Source organism: Pan troglodytes, chromosome 5, assembly GCF_028858775.2.
Source record: "Pan troglodytes isolate AG18354 chromosome 5, NHGRI_mPanTro3-v2.0_pri, whole genome shotgun sequence".
Taxonomy (NCBI): Eukaryota; Metazoa; Chordata; class Mammalia; order Primates; family Hominidae; genus Pan; species Pan troglodytes.
In genome coordinates, this window is record NC_072403.2 from 163,731,282 (window position 1) to 163,755,102 (window position 23,821).

Sequence of the window (23,821 nt, forward strand, 5' to 3'; positions counted from 1 at the left end):
AAGGCAGGCATAATTCCAATGATTTCATAACACATCAGTTATTAAATCTAATTAATATATAAATGTAACTAATATGTAATTTAATATAACCCTAATTCAATGTTTAACCAACTGAAGCTGGTTAAACTATGAAGAAGAATCTTAAAATTGACCACTTCTTTCCAAGCGGTAAAGGTGATACGTGATTTTGTCTATACATATAGAGCAAAGGAGAATTAAGCCAAGATTTAGAATTTTAGGCAAAAAGTGTTTATAGTATCATTAATTGGTTACATATGTAATTTTACTGTTATAAATATGACTGAGTCAATTTTTTTTTCAAAGATTTTGTCACAATGGGAGGCACAAGGAGTTTAGACAGATGAAGACTCTTTCTAGAAATCTACCTAATCTATCACATTAGACCTGGAGATAATTGGTTTGACAATTTCAGTTGTTTCTGAGCAAAAAAAATAAGGAACTAAAAGTGTTCAGATGGGAGAGAAAAAAGTTTGAAGAGGAGAGAAAGAAGAACAAAAAGAAAAAGGAAACAGTAGAAATATAAAGAAAGCACCTAAACCAGTGAGATGCCCCAGCTATGCACCAGCAGCATGGTGGATTACAGTAGAGTTTTCTACAGAACTATTGTAAATCACTGGAAAATAGTGTCCAACTTATTTGCTTAAAATTTTCAGTTAATGTGCTCCAGCAGCATTCTGTAGACAACGACTCTCACTCTCCCCTTATTATGGAGGCAGAGCTGTTTCTCTTTGTCCCGTTCTCTAGCCTGTGATATACTTTTTATTGCTCAAGAGCTATAGAATTGTATCCATGCCTATTGTTGTCCGCCTGATGGGAATTCATGTAATTGAAAGCGTTTATCCTCTCTTAGTAGAAAAATTGGGCACTTGGAGGCAATGAAAATCCCCCACCTTTGTCCACGGCACTGGAAATACTCTTCAGTCTGCTTTGTTCTAAAGTTTCTACTTTTCCCAGTATAACCTGTTGAAAATTTAGTCCTGCATGAGAAATACGGCTGGAATTTCTTGTGGCAGGCTGGCCGCCGGTGTTCATGTAGTTACACCTTTTGTTGCTATTTCACCACTGATCAAAAAATAAAATTGTATTTTTTCAAAAGAAACATGGAATGACATGAAGAAAGTCCTTAATATATCATGGAGTGAAAACCAGCAAGTTACCATGCAAATGTCAAATAGATCCTATATTTTTAAATAAGCAACTGCATATGTATCATTTAAATATATATGTTTAGATATTTGCTAAATTATGAACCGCAGTTACCCTTGGGGGGTGAGGTTAGGAAAAGTAAAGTGAGATTTTCACTTTTTACATTATACTTTTTACTTTACCCACTTCTGTATTGTCTGAATCTTTAAAATGAACAAGTGTTATTTTGTAATTAAAAAAAACAACAACTGACAAATAACTATGGGGAGTAAGAGATTACTTGGAATGGAATATGTTTAAATAATTAATTTGTTGATACACTGCTTGACTATTATTTTCTTTTGCTAAATCAAAACTCCCCTGCTTTTCTCAGGAGGTTGTTTTGAAAAGAAGGGTAAATGTTTCTAATGAAATGAACAGCTCAACCTTCCCACCTCCTGCCTAAATGCCTCATTTTGGTTTTGTTACTAACAAATGCAACACGCAAGGCTTTATGGTAAAGCAAGCAATGTGGGTTTCTAACAGGGCAGTACACACCCGTAGTTGCTGGGAAACCACTTTAGTAATGGTGGATTTATTGAATTGGAACAGGAATGGAGATTTGGAACAACAGGAAGTGAGGTACCTGTAGGGGTCTCAATTGTCCTGGGCACTGTGACATGGCACCCAAATGTCATGCAAGAGTGGCCCTTCCAACATATGCACCAATCTGAATCTCTCCAAACTTTCTTGATTACACCATAAAACAATGAAGAGAACAGCATTGCCAATAACTTCAGTAATAACTTTTGCATCATATTACAAAGGGTGGTGGGTGGCACTTTGTGTGGTCATGGGTATGTCCAAAAGAAGGGAGTGGTGGCTAGACTCAGTTCTCCTTTAGATTTTAAGGCAAAATTTAGCAAACTCTATGGCAGATTCTTCAACTATTTGTCAGACAGACATTGTCTACTTTTCTGGGGATTTATGATTGAGGCCCCTTTTGAGGGGAGCTTTGAGTGCAGTGAGGCCAGATAGAAGGGCCAAGAAGGATGGGAGCAGCTGCATGCTAGTGAGCAATTCAAAGTTGGATTGTGCTGACTGGAAAATCCCGGTTAGCAAATCAACGATCACAGACTTCATATTCTTTTCAGATGTGCAGCCTTTACAACATATTCGTAAATGCTAAAGGACTGCTCCACAGGGAGGTTACAAAGAGAAAAGCTCTGGGTGGTTGTAAAATGGACAAATTGTAAAGCCTTACTAGTAGTCTTACCATTCCTCTCAGCTCATAAAAAAGTCCTCCTCTTCATTTGACTATGCCTCAAATCTACTGCTTCTTGGATTATTAAACACTCTTTTCCTCCAGGATCTTAAAATCTCTCTGTTATACGTTGAATTGTGTCCCCCTCAAAAATGATATGTTGAGGTCTTAAACCCCAGTATCCTAGAATGTGGCCTTATTTGGAGGTGGGGTCTTTACAGGGTTAATGGAATTAAAACAAGGCCACTAGGGTTGGCCAGTCCTTTTTATAAGGAATCCAGTATGACTGGTGTCCTTATAAAGAGGGAAAATTTGGACAGAGACACACACATAGGGAGAAAGACGTGATGATGAAGGCAGAGTGGGGGGTGATGCTTCTATAAGCCAACGAACCCCAAAGATTGCCAGCAAACCCCCAGAAGCTACAGAGAAGCATGCAACAGATTTTCTATCACAGCCCTCAAACAGAACCAACCCTGCCAATGCTTTGATTTTGGACTTTTAGCCCCTGGAACTGTGAGACAATACATTTTTGATGTTTAAGCCACCCACTTTGCGGTGCTTTGTTCCGGCAACCTTGGGAAATGATTACACTTTCTCATCTGTGATCACAGTGAGGCCTTGTCACAATCTTCACTCATTCCTTCTACAGAAAGCTGAAAGCCTATGGATAAGGATAATTGCCTTGGCCGATGCATATGTTTGAAGGCAGCTGCTGGCAGGCAACCGGAGACTTTACCCTGGTCCTAGTGGAGAGGAAGTCTATAGGAGGAGGCAGGGAGCCTTCCTGGCTGGCAACCCAGTGACTCAGGTTGTTTTCTTACTCCAAGGATCTCTGTGCAAGTAGGAATCCTGGCATCTTCTCTTTTTCACTTGTTTATGAGACCCTGCTTGTTGTAGAGTAAAGAGCAGAACTTAAGAATGGAATCTAATCACCTTAAAAGAATAATCTCTCATCTCCTCTGGTGGCAAAGGATTGGGATGTGGAGGTTATAGTTGGAAAATTGATCCCTAGGTCAATGTCTGTGGGTGAATTTCTCTTTGAATTGTTATCAGCAATGTTATGGTGTTCGGTGGCTTTCAACGAAATAAACACACCTGACATCCTTAGTAAAGAGAAAGCTTTCTGAAATAAGAGTGAGGGACAGACTGGGACATGATGCTTTGCATGAAATAGGTGTTCAGCAAGTATTTGTAGAGTTGGAAGAAGTTAGATTAAACAGGGCTATTGTATGGAACATTGTCATTAGGGAGTTAGAGAGGGCTTCTGGAAAGGTTTGGTCAGTTTTGACTTACCTTGCAATAAATTTGGACTATAATAACCATTTCACTAGCTTGTAAAAGGTACTAGCAACCAAAGATGGGGAATGCCACTCAATCTCACTTGTTCTACTTTCAAAAGCTTGCTTTGGTCACATTGAAAGGTTCCATTTGGTGAAGTATAGCATATCACAGAAAACAATGGAGTTTGGGAGTTGGGGAACAAATGGTTGTTTTGTGATAATGAATAACTTTGACATTTCGTTTGAAGTCAAGTTATGTTGTTTGAACTTTTCTGTCCCTGAACAAGGCATCGTATGCCAAGAACAGGTAACAGTTTCTGGATCACTGGGGACTCATTAGTCATGGATGGTTAGTGGTACTACATTGTGGTCTTCCTTCAATATTGAAAGCTGTAAGAAGCTTGTGACAAATTCTTACCTTGGCCCTCGCACAGTACTGGTAGGGCTGGGATGTTATTGCTTTTGTCCACCAACTTCCAACTGTAGAAGTCTAGGATGATCACAGCAGTTAGAGATGATCCATTTAGATAGTCTATATTAAGGGAAAGTATCCTTCATCCATGGTGTTGAACATTTGTAGGATTAAAATGAAAGAAGCCAAAACCTTTCTAGATCTTTACTGGTACATCAACAGAATTAGCTGATTAGGTATGCAGAAAATACTTGGGACTTGAAGTCACCATTAAATAAATAACTGTACATAACCATACATTAAATAACTATAACACCATTATATAAATAACTAACTATAAATAAAGAGCTCTACATTCAAACTGCTTTTCACTGCATTTGTCAGATTTCACTTTTAATATAATTTTAGTTGACTTATCCCTCATCTTACCTTAAGAAGATAGTGAGTTGAGGTGGATCTCGAGCCAGTGTTTAGTCCAATATAGCCCTTTGACTTGCGGAAAGATCAGACTTCGAAATTTATCTGCATGACTCCTCTCTGGGCAAGGACTGAAGTGGCAGGAGAGGTGAAAGAAGGAATCAGGACAAAAAGTAGATGCTAAAAGGGAAACAGTCTGTCCCGTGGAGAGGAAGTACCCAAAGAAACAGAAGAACTCCATGATGGAGAGTAATACAAGTTGAGTATCCCTTATCCAAAATGCTTGCGACCAGATTGTTTTAGCTTTGGGATTATTTCAGATTTTGGAATATTTTCATACCTGCTCAGTATCCCTAATCTGAAAATCCAAAATCTGAAATGCTTCAGTGAGCATTTCCTTTCAGTGTCATCTTGGCCCTCAAAAAGTTTTGGATTTTGGAGCATTTTGAATTTTGGATTTTTGGATTAGGGATACTCAACCTGTACTAGCGTGTTAAAACAGTCCTGGCCAGGCGCGGTGGCTGACACCTGTAATCCCAGCACTTTGGGAAGCCGAAGCGGGCGGATCACAAGATCAGAAGATCGAGACCATCCTGGCTAACACGGTGAAACCCTGTCTCTACTAAAAATACAAAAAAAATTAGCCGTGCCGTGGCGGGCGCCAGTAGTCCCAGCTACTCGGGAGGCTGAGGCAGGAGAATGGCGTGAACCCGGGAGGCGGAGCTTGCAGTGAGCCGAGATCGCGCCACTGCACTCCAGCCTGGGTGACAAATCGAGACTCCGTCTCGAAAAAAAAAAAAAAAAATCCAAAAAAACCCAAAACAGTCCTAGAGGCTACAGCCTAGAGCAGTGGGCAAAGAGAAGCAGAATCTACAGAAGATATTGTTCAAGGCCTGCTATGCTAGGTCTCAGATAGCACCAGAACTGGGCAGGGCAAGAAACGTCAGGCCCAGGGGTCTGGTTTAACCAGAAGAGGTGCTGAATTTTAGGATCTGAATAGCAAGGGTTGTGGTCAGGAAGTCAGTTTCATGTAAGAATGAAGGTGAGCGGATCTTAAATCCCTGAAAGGAGGCAGAGAGAAGAATATAGGAAATGGGTGGATAATTTTTGTTGCGAGTAAGAATGTTCAGGACTTTGGAGGCAGGAAGAGCAGGTAAAGCAAGTTCGAGGAAAGAGGCTGGGTCAGAGGGGATCTGAAAGCAGGAGTCAGAAACATCCACTGGAGGCCTGGAGAGCATAAATGGGAGGTGAATAGACTGGGGACATAGTGCCTGGGTGGAAAGAAGCTGGCTCGAGTCCAAAACCACAGGCTGAAATATTAGGAAAAAGAGACCCAGGAATTCAGTTCAGAATAGGAGGGATTTGTGGGGCAAGACCAGTGGTTCTTCCAGACATTTTATCAGAGATAACAAAGCAGAGGCTGTCTGTTCTCTGCCCTTGGTGTGAGAAGAAAAGGACTGACAGGAGTGCTTGGCAGCTCAAGCCAGTTATGGAGCTGTGGGTGCTAGTGGCTATTAACTACCAGGGAATTAGCTCTGCTGAATGAGTCCTCACGCAGAGGCAGGGATAGAATGTTGCATTCAGAAGACTGGCCACGGAGGCCGGGTGGGGTGGCTCACACCTGTAATCCCAGCACTTTGGGAGACCAAGGCAGGAGGATCATCTGAGGTCAGGAGTTCGAGATCAGCCTGGTCAACATGGTGAAACCATGCCTCTACTAAAAATACAAAAATTAGCCAGACTTGGTGGCGGGTGCCTGTAATCCCAGCTACTTGAGAGGATGAGAGAGGAGAATCGCTTGAACCCGGGAGGCAGAGGTTGCAGAGAGCTGAGATCACGCCACTGCACTCCAGCCTGGGCAACAAAGAGTGAAACTCCGTCTTAAAAAAAAAAAAAAAAGGAAAAGAAAAGAAGAGTGGCCACAGATTGGCTTGGCTGGAGAAGGCATTTTTTTATAGGGAGATATACGTGAGTTTGACGGGATGGGCTAGCAGGCGGACATTCAGGTTTTATGGGATAGGCAAAAAGGTACAAATGGTATTTGGGGGGATGTGAATGGCATCTGAGAAAGGTTGATCCAGGCTTGTGTGGAAGCTGGCTCTGAGCATAAAATGCCAGAGAAAGGCTTGTACAACTCTGAGGTATTTTCTTTTCCTTTTCTTTTCTTTCTTTCTTTCTTTCTTTCTTTTTTTTTTTTTTTTGAGACAGAGTCTTGCTCTTGTCGCCCAGCCTAGAGTGTAGTAGTGTGATCTCGGCTCACTGCAACCTCTGCCTCCCTGGTTCAAGCGATTCTCCTGCCTCACCCTCCTGATTAACTGGGATTACAGGCACCTGCCACCAAGCCTGGCTAATTTTTTGTATTTTTAGTAGAGACAGGGTTTCACCATGTTGCCCAGGCTGGTCTTGAACTCCTGACCTCAAGTGATCTGCCCACCTCAGCCTCCCAAAGTGCTGAGATTACAGGTGTGAGCCACCGCGCCTGGCCTATTTTCTGTTTTTTAACCAGTCCCAAGTAAGGGTATTGGTTAGGGTTGAGGCAATGGAAATCTGAAAGAAAGGGTGAGTTAGGTATTTCACTGGACACATGTGGAGAATGTTGGTGATTTAATGCAGAGGGAGTTGTGGTTAAAAAGGTTAATGTAAGAAGGGTCATGTGGGGACTGGAAATCACAATAGGGAAACAGAGGCCAGAATGCTGAACTCATAGGAAGTGGGTGACCATGGGTGATTAAAATGTACAATAGGGCCGGGTATGGTGGCTCATGCCTGTAATCCTAGCACTTTGGGGGACTGAGGCAGTTGGATCACCTGAGGTCAGGAGTTCGAGACCAGCGTGGCCAACATGGGGAAATCCCAACTCTACTAAAAATACAAAAATTAGCCGGGCACGGTGGTGCATGCCTGTAACCCCAGCTACGTGGGAGGCTGAGGCAGGAGAATCGCTTGAACCCAGGAGGCAGAGGGTGCAGTGAGCCGAGACTGCGCCACTGCACTTCAGCCTGGGGAACAAGAGCGAAACTCTGTCTCAAAAATAAATAAATAAATAAATAAAAATAAAAAATTAAAATGTACAATAGAGTGTGTAAAACCAGGAAATCTACATCTTGACACTTAACTACCCAAGACGCCATTGGTTCCTCATCTGATTTTTAAAAGAAGTTTCCACTTTCTTCGGAAAATCACGACAGTCCTTGTTCTCAATTTCTTTGTTTTTAAGAAGAGAAATGTTGTATGATTTCACTTATATAAACTACCTAGAATAGGCAAATTCACAGGGATAGAAAGGTGGAACGGAGGTGACCAAAGGTGGAAAGGAAGGAGGATTGTTCAATGGGTACAACATTTCTATTTGGGATGATGAAGACGTTCTGGAGATGGACAATGGTGATGGCTGCACAACACAGGGAATGTGCTTAATGCCATTACTTAAAAATGGCTAAAAATCATGCATTTTATGTTATGTATATTTACAACTTTTTTTTTTTTTTTTTTTTTGAGACAGTGTCTTGCTCTGTCACACAGGCTGGATTGCGGTGGCATGATCTCGGCTCATTGCAACCTCCACCTCCCAGGTTCTAGCAATGCTCCTGCCTCAGCCTCCCCAGTAGCTGGGATTACAGGTGTGTGCCACCATGCCTGGCTAATTTTTGTATTTTGAGTAGAGACGGGGTTTCGCCATGTTGGCCAGGCTGGTCTCGAACTCCTAACCTCAAGTGATCTGCCCACCTCAGCCTCTCAAAGTGCTGGGATTACAGGTGTGAGCCACCATACCTGCCATATTTACAACTTTTAAATCATAGGAAAGAAATCACTAATGCATTGACAACTGTGAGACTTTGAATCTCAACTGTGAGATTATGGTTTGTGGAAATTTCTTTATGTGATTAAAAAAGATACTTTTTTTGCCAAAAAATTTGTTTTCGCTGTCATGCAAGTTCTCCTGGGTAAGCACCTTTGGTCTTGTTTTGTGCATAGCATATAGAGCAGCAATTGTATATTGCTAAAGAAAGCCTGGTTTTTTTTCTTGTTAATTTATTTAAGTTCCTTGTAGATTCTGGATATTACCCTTTGTCAGATGGATGGATTACAAAATTTTTCTCCCATTCTGTAGGTTGCCTGTTCACTCTGATGATAGTTTCTTTTGCTGTGCAGAAGCTCTTTAGTTTAATTAGATCCCATTTGTCAATTTTGGCTTTTGTTGCCATTGCTTTTGCATTTTAGTCATGAAGTCTTTGCCTATGCTTATGTCCTGAATGGTATTGCCTAGGTTTTCTTCTAGGGTTTTTATGGTTTTAGGTCTTATGTTTAAATCTTTAATCTGTCTTGAGTTAATTTTTGTATAAGGTGTAAGGAAGGGGTCCAGTTTCAGTTTTCTGCATATGACTAGCCAGTTTTCCCAATACCATTTATTAAACAGGGAATCCTTTCCCCATAAGGATATGAACAGACACTTTTCAAAAGAAGACATTTATGCAGCCAACAAACATATGAAAAAAAACCTCATTATCACTGGTCATTAGAGAAATGCAAATCAAAGCCACAAGGAGATACTATCTCACACTAGTCAGAATGGTTGTTATTAAAAAGTAAAAATATAACAGGTACTGGTGAAGTTGCAGAGAAATAGGAACACATATACTGTTGGTGGGAGTGTAAATTATTTCAACCATTGTGGAAGACAGTGTGGCGATTCCTCAAGGATCTAGAACTAGAAATGCTATTTGACCCAGCAATCCCATTACTGGGTATATACCCAAAGGATTATAAATCATTCTACTATAAAGACACATGCACACGTATGTTTATTGCAGCACTATTCACAATAGCAAAGACTTGGAACCAACCCAAATGTCCATCAATGTTTGACCGAATAAAGAAAATGTGGCACATATACACCATGGAATACTATGCAGCCATAAAAAAGAATGAGTTTATGTCATTTGCAGGGACATGGATGAAGCTGGAAACCATCATTCTCAGCAAACTAACACAGAAACAGAAAACCAAACACTGCATGTTCTCACTCACAAGTGGGTGAGTTCCATAATGAGTGGGTAAGTTTCACAAGTGGGTGAGTTCCACAAGTTCTATAATGAGAACATATTTGCACAGGGAGGGGAACATCACACACCAGGGCCTGTCGGGGGGTTGGGGGTCAAGGGGAAGAATAGCATTAGGAGAAATATCTAATGTAGATGACGAGTTGATGGGTGCAGCAAACCACCATGACACATGTATACCTATGTAACGAACCTGCACATTCTGCACATGTATCCCAGAACTTAAGGTACAATAAAAAAAAAAAAAAGAAAAAGAAAAAAAACCCTGCCTTTTGCTTTGGCAGTCATCATTCCTTCCATCTTCTCATGTTTTCTTATTTAACTCAGTAGTTCTCAATTGACAGCACAAAAGAATTACTCAGGAGAGTTCAAAAAACACCTATGGCTGACTCCCCCAAGATTCTGATTTCCTTGGTGTGGGGTAGCCTGGGCATGAATATTATTTAAAAACTCCTCTCATGATTCTTAGGTGGTAGCCAGGGTTGAAAAATGCTGGACTTTCAAGTTTTTGTTTTCTTTCTTTTCTTCCAAAAAGGTGAAGCCCTGACTTGGGAAGAATTCAAATGAGACTTAGGCTTATGTTTGATGTCACTGATTCCTAAAGTTCAGTCCATTGATTCTCCTCATTCTCAGGAAAGCATTTGGTGTCAAAATCACAGCCCAAAACTCTTACCCTAGTTCAGCATCTAACTCTCTTCAGTCCTGAAACTGTTTTTGTCACTCTGTCCATATAATCACAGTGTTGTAGAAATTTCAAGCTAAACATTGTCTCAAACTTTTTATACCTAGTTTTAAATCAAAATGTAGTACAAAATTATTAAATATAACGGGCTTTAAAATATTGAGATTTTGGTGATCTTTTTTGTAGAATGCAAATACTAATGAAACTAATTTTTTCTTTTGCTTTCAAACTATACATTTCTTCTAAAACTTCTTTCAAAGTAGAATTTCATAAGTGGAAGAATCCTTGAAGATTATTTTAATAGAATTCCTTAATTTTAGAGATGAGGAAACTGAGACTCAAAGATATTAATTAATTTATCTAAGTGTCTTAGTCCATTTTGTGCTGCTATAAGAGAGCATACTTGAGACTGCGTAATTTATATTGAACAGAAATTTATTGGCTCACGATTCTGGAGGTTGGAAGGTCTGATATCAAGGTGCTGGCATCTGGCAAGGGCCTTCTGGATGTGTCTACATGGTGGAAGGCAGAAGGGCCAAGAGGTAAAATGTGGCTGAATTTGTGCTTCTATTATGGCATGAATCCCATCCATGAAGGTGGAGGCCTCATGGCCTAATCATTTCTCACAGGCACCACCTTTTAATACTGTTACAATGGCAATTACATTTCAACATGAGCTTTGGAGGAGACAAAAATTCAAACCATAGCACTGAAGTTATACAACTAGTTAAGAAGAGAGACCCTGAGACTGAAACCCTGATGTTTTGACTCCCAATCCAGAATGTTTGATCCCCTACATCCCACCGCTTCGCTGTTTCCATTCCTTTCTCCTGTTTTCATCTATTTTCACTAAGAGGGCAAGATATTTGCTAACTGCTACACACCCAAATTGTATACCAGGCAGGTCAGAATGACTCTAACATTTTATTTAATGGGGCAGAATAAAATATCTTTCTACTAAACAGTGACAAGGGTTTGTTTTAAAAAAAAGTATTGTGCAAAAAAAAAAAAAACTACTTTCAGCATAGGCTATGTTTTACAAAATAAATTTACAGTGGGAACCACAGAGCTATTTAGAGTGTCTGGTATAAATGATTTTATTGTTACTCTGCTTTTTTGAAAAAGAAGTGTGTGAAGCAGAGGTAAGTAGTACTGAGGAAATAATAACTAAAATACTAAGGACGAGATGCACATGGGAAAAGTTCTTCATTAACTGTAATGTGGTGGAGAAATGTATGTTCTAGACAGGTCAATCATGGAATTAGAAAAAGTTGGGATCTTGGATTGTTGAGTTCAAATCCTTAGTTTTAAAACTGAAGACTTCAAATTTTGATTGACTACAGATCAATCAACAACCTGTTGGAGTTGGAAACTTGAATCTGATTCTCCATCCTTGTTTGGGATATGAAAAAAAGGAAGACATTTAAGAGTATTTTTTTATTTATGAAACTAATGTATCATCATGTAAAAATATGAAATAGAAAGTGTTAAAAATTATAAAGAAACAAGAATGTGTTTTTATAATCTCATTTTCTTACTTTACGTAAGATGGTAAGTCTATTTTGGAATTAATTGTTTTTAAGAATAGTATTATAATTCAATGTTAGATAAAGATTTATTTAACCCTTTCCCCTTTAACAAGTGTTTGGGTTTTTTAAGTTTGCTTCCAAGTTTTCGGTAAATGATGCTTCAATGGATATCTCTGTTATTTTAGTATGTATCTTAGATTAATTCCTCAAGATAAATATTTAAAGGTATGGTATATGTAATATTCTTGATACATGCTTCCATATTTCCCTCCAGAAATGTGTGCACCTATTTAAATGTGTGTGGAGGTGCACATTTTAACACTCTTCATTATTCTGGCTGCCTTCTATAAATCAAGCTACCCTGGTATTATGGCTCTCCTCCAGAAATCTAATCATTTAAACACATGAAGTGAATGTGTGAATGGACAATTAAGTGCTGGCCAAATGTGGAAAAATGTTAAGGGTAAATCAAAGGCAACTGAAACGTTAAATACACCTTCCATTCCTCCGCCACATCCGTGCTCTTTCCCATACTCCACATCTGCTCACTAAAATTGGAAATAAACTGTAATGAACCAGAAATGTCTGACTTACTGGTGTGTTTAGGTGAGTTTTATTGAAACACTGACTGACCCCACCACTCTAATACCATCACCTTAATGTTTGTATCTTAGATTAATTCCTTAAGATAAATATTTAAACGTATGGTATATGTAAAATTATTGATACATACTTCCATAGTTCCAGCAACCACTTGTCATCCTGTGTCCCCCAAGGACACTGCAATGACTGTCACAGTGACTTGTGCTGGGTTGAGGAGCAAGTGGTGGCTGAAATCCAGCCCCAGTCAGCTCCCCAAACCAAACCACTTTTACACGGTGTCTATGTGTAAAGGTGGTTTGCTTTGGGGAGATTGATCCCCATAAGGGATCAGCACCAGCCCTGTGTCTATCTCTTCTTCTCCTGGGGAGATGTTGGCTATTTTGCTAGCTGGAGAAGGACACGCAATTTGTTGTCAGGAGACAGGTTCTTAAGTGCCATTGGTACATGCAGGGCAAGACAGGCAGAGGGAATCTGTCACTGCTACAGGCACTTCATAAGCCCTGGTATAGACGATAATTGAAATGGATTGATTTCATAGTAGTCTAATACAGAGTGGTGCTACAATCCCTGTATGTGCCTATTTAGAAAATAACTTCATATTTAATTCTTCACTTTACATAAAAGATATGTGTATTAAATACACCTTTTATTTTAGAACAGTTTTAGATTTTAGATTTAAATTGGGAAGACAGTAGAGATTTCCTATCTAACCCACACCCAGCTCCCGTATTAGTAACTAACATCTTGCATTAGTATGGTATATTACAATTAATGAACCAATACTGTTATTTTATTATTAACTAAATTCATGCTTTATTCCAGTTCCCTTAGTTTCTACCCAATGTCCGTTTTCTATTCCAGTATCCCATACAGAATGCCACATTACATTCTGTTGTCCTGAGTTTCTCAGATTTTCCATGTTTTTGATGACCTTGACAGTTTTGAGGAATACTGGTTAAGCATTTTGTAGAATGTACCTCAACTGAGATTTGTCTCATGTTTTTCTCATGGTTAGCTTGGTATTACAGGTGTTTTGAGGGGAAGACCACAGAAATGAAATGCCATTCTTATTACATCATATCAAGCATATATTCTAACAATATGATTTATGACAACTAATGTTGACCTTGGCCAACTGGCTGGGGTAGTATTTGTCTAGTTTCTCCTCTGTAAAGTCCTTCCTTACCCCCTTTCCACACTGTACTCTTTGAAGGAAGTCACTCTGCACAGCTCACAATGAAGGAGTGGGGAGCTATGCTTCTCCTCTTCGAGAGTTGTGTATGTACACAAATTATTTGGAATTCTTCTGCATGGGAGATTTGTCTATTCTCCCCTATTTATTTATTTATTGAATTATTTATATCAGTATAGCTTCATGGATATTTATTTTAGACTTTGGGCTAAAAAACAATACTACTTTATTTTATTGTTCAAATTGTTCCAGCTTCTAGAAGTTATATTTTTATAGAGAAGATATGTTTTTAAATATAAAAACACTTTAAAAAAACAAAGTCAACAGGATAAAATATTTTTAAATTTTCCTTAATGGGTGTTCTTTGTACCATGTTTCCATCAAATAACATTCTGATTGAAATCTAAAAATTAGTGTTTGTATTTTAAGTGCTAAGATCAGAGAAAAAGTCACAAGTTTCCCAGACTGAGTTAGGCAACATGTGACTCAGAGTTATAAGGAATACCTTTCCCATTCCTGCATTGCAACCAGTGTTACAGTTACAGAAGTGACTAGTGTAACTTCCCCTCCTGGGTTCCAGCTGCCAGGACTTACTTTAGTTCTTTTAACATATCCTTCCCACCAAAGATAAGTTTTTTGAACAGTTTCCCCATGAGTGCTCCCCCCACCCCAACTTGTGCCTTTTATTCATGTCTTTATAATATTTATTAGTTGGCTAGTGCAATTGCAGAGGTTGGCAAGTCTGAAATTTGTAGAGCAGGCCAGCAGGCTGGAAACTCAGGCAGGAGTTAATGCTACATTCTAGGGACATTTTTTTCTTCTCTGGAAACTTCAGTTTTTGCTGACAAGCTTTTCAACTGATTGGGCAAGGCCCACCCATGTTATGAGGGGGAACTGTACAATCAGTTGTCATTTAAGCCAATCAGTCAACTGATGGTTGGTGTCAACCATATCTTCAGAATACCTTCACTACAACATCTAGACTCATGTTTGATTAAATAACTGGGTGCCATAACCTTGGCAAGTTGACACCTGAAATTGGCCATCACAGTGACCAAGACAGAAAGTGTAATGAGCAGGAAAGCACCCCAGTGACAGGACAGTGAGAGACGAGCCTGGAGACAGGGAGTGGGAGGAGTGCTTTGATTGAATGGTCAAGAGAGATGGCATCTGAGTGGAGATATGAAAAGATGTAAAAGAAGGGAAGGAAACAGTTCTGCCAAGAATTTATACTTCTACAATTTCCCAGATGATATTGATGCTGTTGCCCTGGAGCCCATACTTTGAGAACTACAGAGTAAGGGTACACCTCTGTTATTAACCAGTGAATCCTGAGAAAGCCCATTAATATCTCAGTGTCACCATTTTTTCTCAAAATTCCTACCTCACATGCTCTGAGGGGCTGGCAGCTTTTCTGGGAAGGTAAAATCTCAAGAGGGAGGCTTTGAATGATTCCAGGACAAAGTGAAGATAACATACTACCGCAGGTAAAGTCTAGGTTTACTTGGAGGTGACTCAAAACACAAATCCCGTCAATTTTAATGACACATGAGGCCATGACTCTGGGTCGTCACTCTGGGCAAGCCATTGAACCCATTAGAACCTCAGTTTTCCCATCTGTACAAAAAGAGGTGATAATGGGTAAGCAATCCTGGACTGCATTGTGGTAGTGCCATCAAGCAATGAGATTTGTCAGGAAGGAAGTGTGATTCAAGTACAGGCACTTTGTTATCTGATGCCTGTGTGTTGAGTGTGAAGGAGGGGTTAATTATTCCTCTATTCACATCCTTTCTATTCTCAAAATTTCTTATGTGGGAGGAAAATCTTGGTGAGGTAGAGATCACAGCCACCATGGGGTCAGACAGAGGACTGTGTCAAGCTTGGCAAGCGTCACCATTCAGGTGAGTGGGAAAGAGACTGAACCCCATTAAACCAGATGACCTCCAAGGCCCTACCTGCCCCAACATCTGAGGGCTGCCTGGCTTGTCTGCACAGGGTGCTCACAGTACTCCTGACTTTGACATAATTTTAACATTAAAGTCACAAGGATGCCCTGGATCACAACTGCTGGAGAAGAGATGGTAGTGGGGTTTGTTTCCCAGGAGACTTTCTGATTCTAGTGGGGCCAGGACCAACCTCCAAAATAAGAGGCCTTTGCAACTGCTGCGAGCCTCCTGGCACCTCTACCCTCTAGCGAGAGGCTGCCTCTCCTGCCCCACCCCGGTTTCAAGCACGCTGCAGGGCAGGAACTCACTGTGCTGGCAAAGGTGAGCTGGAGACCTGACACAGCCTAAAGCTTTTTTAACTGACCCTTTTTAATTTCATCCTCCCTGGACTTAATCTAGAGAGTCATTGATGAAACAAACATGCCATTTTCTCCCGATTTCACGCTTTTAAATGTCAACAACAAACAAACGTTTATATACACAAATGTTGCTGAAGGAGACTTTTGGCTTTAGACAAGGGTAAAAACTGAACCTCTTAGTGTGACTTTGGTTGATTTTTTAAAAAATCTGTAATTTGACATATAAAGAATTATTAAGACTTTTTTTTTTTTTTCTGGTAGGCATTGAATGTGTCCTTGAAAAGAAAAAAAATATGTTCAGTTTCAATCTTCTGTCTATGGGTAGCTAGTTATCCCAGCCTTAGTTATTGAATAAGGAGTCTTTTCGCCATTGCTTATTTTATTTTACTTTTTGAGATGGGGTCTCGCTCTGTCACCCAGGCTGGAGTGCAGTGGCACAATTTTGGCTCACTGCAACCTCCGCCTCCCAGGTTCAAGCGATTCCCCTGCCTCAGTCTCCCAAGTAGTTTGGATTACACATGTGCACCACCACACCTGGCTAATTTTTGTATTTTGATAGAGACAGGGTTTCACCAAGTTGGCCAGGCTGGTCATGAACTCCTGACCTCAGTTGATCCACCCCACTCGGCCTCCCAAAGTACTGGGATTACAGGCATGAGCCACCGTGCCTGGCTGCATTGCTTATTTTTGTCAGCTTTGTCAAAGATCAGATAGTTGTAGATGTGTGGTCTTATTTCTGGGCTCTCTATTCTGTTCCATCAGTCTATGTGTCTGTTTGTGTATCAGTGCCATGTTGTTTTGGTTATTGTAGCCCTGTAGTATGGTTTGAAGTTGGATAACATGATGCTTCCAGCTTTGTTCTTTTTGCTCAGATTGTCTTGGCTATTTGGGATCTTTTTTTCATTCCATATGAATTTTAAAATAGTTTTTTTCTAGTTCTGTGAAGTATGTCACTGGTAGTTTGATAGGAATAGCATTGAATCTATAAGTTGCTTTGAGCAGTATGGCCCTTTTATTGATATTGATTCTTCCTATTCATGAGCATGGAATGTTTTTTCCATTTGTTTGTGTCATCTCTCATTTATTTGAGCAGGGTTTTTTAGTTCTTCTTGTAGAGAACTTTCACCTCCCGGGTTAGCTGTATTCCTAGATGTTTTATTTCTTTTGTGGCAATTGTGAATGGGATTGTGTTCCTGATTTGGCTCTTTGCTTGACTATTTTTGGTGTATAGGAAGGCTAAGTGATTTCTGTATGTTGATTTTGTGTCCTGAGAGTTTGCTGAAGTTGTTTATCAGCTGAAGGAGCTTTTGGGCCAACACTATGGGGTTTTCTAAATACAGGGACATGTCATCTGCAAATAGGGATAGTTTGACTACCTCTCTTTCTATTTGGATGTGCTATATTTCTTTCTCTTGCCTGATTGCTCTGGCCAGGACTTCTAATACTATGTTGAATAGGAGTGGCGAGAGAGGGCATCTTTTTCTTGTAACTGGACCCCTTCCTTACACCATATATAAAAACTAACTCAAGATGGATTAAAGACTTAAATGAAAAGCCCAAAACTCTAAGAACCCTGGAAGACTACTGAGGCAATACCATCTTAGACATAGGAATGGGCAAAAATTTCATGATGAAGATGCCAAAAGCAATTGCAACAAAAGCAGAAATTGAGAAATGAGATCTAATTATACTAAAGAGCTTCTATATAACAAATAAAACTATCAACAGAGTAAACAGACAACCTACAGAATGGGAGAAAATTTTTGCAAACTATGCGTCTAACCAAGGTCTACTATCCAGCATCTATAAGGAACTTAAATTTACAAGAAAAAAACAACCTCATTAAAAAGCAGGCAAAGGACATGAACAGACACTTTTCAACAGAAGACATACATGTGGCCAACAAGCATATGAAAAAAGCTCAGCATCACTGATCATTAGAGAAATGCAAATCAAAACCACAATGACATACCATCTCACACCAATCAGAGTGGTTGTTATTAAAAAGTCAAAATATAATGGATGCTGGTGAAGTTGCAGAGAAATAGGAACACTTATATAATGTTGGTGGGAGTGTAAATTAGTTCAATCATTGTGAAAAACAGTATGATGATTCCTCAAAGACCTAAAAATACAACTACCATTCAACCTAGCAATTCCATGACTGGGTATATACCCAAATGGATATAAATTGTTCTATCATAACGACACATACATGCATATGTTCATTGCAGCACTATTCACAATAGCAAAGACATGGAATCAATCTAAATGCCCATTGATGGTAGACTGGATAAAGAAAATGTGGTACATGTACATGATAGAATACTATGCAGCCACTAAAAAGAATGAGATCATGTCCTTTTCAGGAACATGGAAGGAGCTGGAGGCCATTATCCCTAGCAAACTAATGCAGGAACAGAAAACCTAATACTGCATGTTCTCACTTGTAAGTGGGAGCTACATGATTAGAATTCATGGACACATAGAGAGGAATAACAGACACTGGGGCCTATCAGAGGGTGGAGGGTGGCAGGAGGGAGAGGATCAGGAAAAATAACTAATGGGTACTAGGCTTAATACCTGGGTGATGAAATAATCTGTACAACAAACCCCCATGACACAAGTTTACCTATGAAACAAACCTGCACGTGTACCCCTGAACTTAAAATAAAAGTTAAAAAAAAACCCCAAAAGGTGAAGTGTTGGCGAGGATGTGGAGAAAAGGGAACCCTTATTACACAATTAGTGGGAATGTAAATTAGTACAGCCATTTTGGAAAATAGCCAAGGAAAATTTTTTATTGAGTCAGATGATGTTACCTTACAGCAATAGCTTCCAAAGGGGGTGTCCTGAATAGTAGAACTTCTCTTTACATTTTCAAACCTCATCTTTTTCCTTTCTGATTTTGAGTTTCATAATGAACATGTATCAATACAATAGCACACTATGTATTTTATAAATGAACAAATATGGGAAAAATAAGATATGTTCACTTTCCTGGCTGACCCTAGTTAGTCTAAACTATCAGTTATGGGATCCATTTGTTCTAAATATTGAAGGCATTGTTGGGGGCAGTGGGGAGGGTGAATGATAGACGCAAATTCCTTGAAGGAATAGAAATGTGACTACTATGCTGAAAAGCAGGACCCATGGAGTATAAATAGAGTATTCACTGTGCTTTTACATTTGTTTCCCTGGAGGAAACGTAAAACAAATCTCAAGACTTTCTGGTCATTTCCAAGTCATAAACGGCCACTAGTCACTAATTTATATAACCAGCCCAATGTAAATATCAAACGTGTGAGTTTCATTTCATCTCACAACTCCTCCCCTTTCCCAGTTCTGGCCCCATACAAGCCCGCTGCCTGCAGTGGGATGGAGGAAGATGGTTTCTTTTTCCTTCCCTCCCATTTATTTGTCTTTGTGCATCTTAAAGCCAGCCTGAATTTCTACTCCCTACAAGGTTGAAGTGGGTGGGTCAGGAGGTGGGGAGAGAGCTAAGGAACGTTGGCGTGAGTTGTTGTTGTGTTTGAGTCTGGAAGGTGTTGGGAGCTGCCCCCCCTCACTCAGGGCCTCATTTATGGGCTCTTCGGATAACCCCCATGCTCTAGCACTGGGATCTTGCCCTGTGGATCCCTCCATGCAGGTGGCACCACACCCTCTGGCTGGTTGTGATGGGCCTTCTCAGCTTTGAGAATTAGCAACACACTTCCTATTGAAGTCATCTGTCCCTGTGGGTAGCCCACTTGGGCTGGATGCAAACTGAACCTGCACTGATTCTCTCTTGCATGTGGCCCACATGAGCTCCATTTTCCTCCGCAAACTTTGGGTGCACAGCCCCACGATGACACAGACACCTTTTCTTGCATGCCACCAAAGTGGTGGGCCAGAGTTCTCTTATCCTTAAGATTTTCAGGTGTCACCACGTCCACCAATTCTTAGCAGACATGAATCAATACTTCCAAGGGTTTTGGTGAAGCCCTTTTCCCTGGGCTGCAGATGAGGGCAGCCATGTCCTGTCTCTTCCACCTGTTGTGGAAGGGGTTCATGGCAAACATCTTCGAACATCCTCTAATTTCCCAATTCTTGATCCTTTCATATGCTTGATGTGTGAGAGAGAAGAGAGAAGAGAGAAACGCTTCTTGCTGCTTTTTTTTTTTTTTAATCCCACATGGTGACCTTAGACTTTACTTTGGAATGTGCCATTTAATATCTGGGGACCTCAGCCCAACACAGGGACTAAATAGCTCTGTTTTAACATTTTGTTTATATACACACATTCATTTGACCAAATGAACATGTTCCAGCTTTTTTAACCCTTGCCCAGCAAATCACTTAATTCAGTTAATAAAAAGACTAAAATAATGAGGCCAACCTTATTGGCCACGAACATCTTTTGGGTATTCCTAAATTGATCCCTGAGTTAATCTCCACCTTTAAGGAGTTTATAATTTTATTTGGCAAATTGATGTTATAATGAAATTTCTGGGCATGAAAAAAACCTAACTATGTAATGTTGGATAGTGTGAGTTTTCCCAAAAGTACCAGTATAAGCAATAAATGCTATAACTGATCATGAATTGTTTACAGTGATTGAGTAGAATCATTGCATCTGGTCATGAATAGAAAGAGCACCTCCCAGACGGCTGGTCTGCTGCCAGGTGTGCAGTTTTAGGGGTCTCCACATTCATTCTATTCACATCTTTTGACTTTATCAGCTGTGTGGTGGATCTGTGGTTACAGGCTGATGTGGTTTGGCTGTGACCTCACTCAAATCTCATCTTGAATTGTAGCTCCCATAATTCCCACGTGTCATGGGAGGGATCCAGTCGGAGGTAATTGAATCACGGGGGTGGGTCTCTCCCGTGCTGTTCTCGTGGTAATGAATAAGTCTCACGAGATCTGATGGTTTTATAAATGGGAGTTCTCTTTCACGAGCTCTCTTGCCTGCCGCCATATAAGAAGCCACTTTGCTCTTCCTTTGTCTTCTGCCATGATTGTGAGGCCTTCCCAGCCACGTGGAACTGTGAGTCCATTAAACCTCTTTCCTTTATAAATTACCCAGTCTTGGATATGTCTTTATTAGCAGTGTGAAAATGGACTAATACATGAGCCACATTGTTACAGAGTTTCTGAAGGTCATTAAGAGGAGAAGTCCATGCTGTGGGCTGAGCTGGGACTCAAGAATCTCAAAGGAGAGCCAGTGCAATCAACACAAAGGGCCCATCTTGAACTCCTAAGGGAGGGCAGAGCTGGGTCTTATGGAGACATGTGGCTTTCAGGTAATCCAGTGAGCACCTGTGTTTTCCTCCTATAATTCTTGAGGAATGGATATTGTTCTATATTTCAGATAGTATAATAATAAATACCTGGAAAATACTGTATGACCCCAAACAACAGGTAAAATGTCAAAAAAACCTTTTATCTACACAAAGTTAGACAACAAGTTCAAATAATCTTATCCGTTTATTCATTCTCTTCCAATACAATCATGTATCATTTAATGATGGGGATGAGTTTGGAGGAAGGTGTTGTTAGGAGATTTTGTCATGGTGCAAACATCATCAAGTTATACTTATGCCAACCTCAGTGGTATAGCCTACTACACATCTAGGCTTGGATAGTACAGCCTGTTGCTCCTAGGCTATAAACCTGTACAGCATGTTACTGTCCTGAATACTGCGGCAACTATAAAATAATGGTAAGTATTTGTGTACCTAAACACACTTCAACATAGAAAAGGCACAGTGAAAATATGGTATAAGAGATAAAAAATGGTCCACCTGTACAAGGCACTTGCCAGAATGGAGCTTGCAGGACTGGAAGTTGCTCTGGGAGAGTCAGCGAATGGGTGATGAGTGAATGTGAAGGCCTAGGGCATTATTGTATGCTACTGTAAACTTTATAAGCACTGTGCACTTAGGATACACTAAATTTATTAAAAATTTTTCTTTCTTCAATCAATAATAAATTAACATTAGCTTACTGTATTTTTTTTTTTACTTTATAAACTTTAATTTTTTTTTAGAGATAGGGTCTTGCTCTCTTGGCCAGGCTGGAGTGCAGTGGCACAATCATAGTTCACTACAACATTGAACTCCTAGGCTTAAGCAATCCTCACACCTCAGGCTCCTGAGTAGCGGGTACTGCAGACGTACACTACTGCACCCAGCTAATTTTTAAATTTTTTGTAGCGACTGGGTTCTGCTATGTTGACCGGGCTGGTCTTGAACTCCTGACTCAAGCAATCCTCCTGCCTCAGCCTCCCAGCATGCTGGGATTATAGGTGTGAGCTACTGCACTTGGCCTAAACTTTAATTTTTAAAATCTTCTTGACTGTTTTATAATAACACTTAGTTTGAAACACAAACACATTGTACAGCTGTACAAAAATGTTTTCTTTCTTTACATCCTTATTCTATAAGCTTTTTTCTGTTTAAGTTTTTAAAAATGTTTTAGTCTGAGTGCGGGGGCTCACGCCTGTAATCCTAGCACTTTGGGAGGCCGAGGCGGGCAGATCATGAGGTCAGGAGATCGAGACCATCCTGGCTAACACGGTGAAACCCTGTCTCTACTAAAAATACAAAAAAATTAGCCGGGCATGGTGGTGTGCACCTGTAGTCCCAGCTACTCGGGCGGCTGAGGCAGGAGAATGGCATGAACCCAGGAGGCAGAGCTTGCAGTGAGCTGAGTTTGCACCACTGCACTCCAGCCTGGGCGACAGAACGAGACTCTGTCTCAAAAAAAAAAAAAAAAAAAAGTTTTAAACCTTTTTAAAAAATCAAAGTCACAGACACATGCATTAGCCTAGGCCTACCCAGGGTCAGGATCATCAATGTCACTGTCTTCCCCTTCCACATCTTGTCCCACTGTAAAGTCCTCAGGGGCAGTAACACCCCTGGAGCTGTCATCTCCTCTGATAATAATATGGGCTTCTGGAAGACCTCCAGAAGGACCTGCCTCCTGCCTAATGCTGTTTTACAGGTAATTTTTTTTATAGTAGAAGGAGTACACTAAAATAATGATAAAAACTGTAGTAAAGTAAATATATAAATTAGTCATATAGTCATTTATTATCATAATCATTATGTACTGTACATAATTGTATTGCCAGACTTTTATACAACTGGTGGCACAATAGGTTTGCTTACACCAGCATCACCACACACATGAGTAATGTGTTGTGCTGTGACATTAGGACAGCTACAATGTCAGGAGGCAATAGGAATTTTTCAGCTCCATTATAACCTTACAAGACCACTGTCATATCTGCAGTACAAAACATCATTATGTGGTGCATGACTATATTTACTGAGCACCAAATATGTGCCCAGGCAGTGTGCTAGGGGCTGGAAGTGACCTCGAAGTCTAGTAAAAAAACCACAACAGTAAAACAATATGTGTAATTCAAAGTGACATATCCTGTAATAGCTGGTTGCCTACCTGCTCCCCAGAGAGAAATTAAACCTGCTTGCTTAACTTATTAATTTTATATTCATGTACTTGCAATATAAAAACATATTTTAAAACATATTAGGAGAATAGGATGTCTTCTGTAGTGATAGGCTATTTAATGTTCTCTTCACTGTGTTCTAAAAAAATCGTGATCGAGTGTAACAAAATGGGGAAGGGAGGGTTAGCGTAAACTCTCCTTTGATGTCTATGCTGTGGATCAGAAAACTCATGAATATGTTAACAACTGGATTTTCTCCTAATATGAAAACAACTCTTTGGCTTCTTTTGCAAATGTGAAAAGTTAACCATAAATATAAGACCTTTTCTTTCCACTAAAACTAGGGCACAATCATTGTTTTCCTCTTATTGGAGTCCAAATGGGTTTCCATAATCTTCAGATCTAGTAGTTGTATTTATCGATGACATAAATGGAAAGACTAAAAGATAAAGTTAAGAAAAATTCAGTGGTT

At 40.0% G+C, this 23,821-nt stretch overlaps 1 protein-coding gene across 6 annotated transcripts in view; it reads left to right on the forward strand.

The window, feature by feature from the left end:
* Positions 1-23,821, forward strand: part of ESR1 (estrogen receptor 1) — a 447,866-nt gene that overhangs the window by 113,394 nt on the left and 310,651 nt on the right. The window contains exon 1 of one of the 6 annotated variants that reach the window (XM_063813580.1): positions 9,509-9,576. The exons of the other annotated variants lie outside the window; for them this stretch is intronic. The gene's annotated coding sequence lies outside the window, so the exon portion shown is untranslated. Of the gene's footprint in view, positions 1-9,508; positions 9,577-23,821 lie in introns of those variants that run through there. 6 annotated transcript variants of the gene reach the window in all.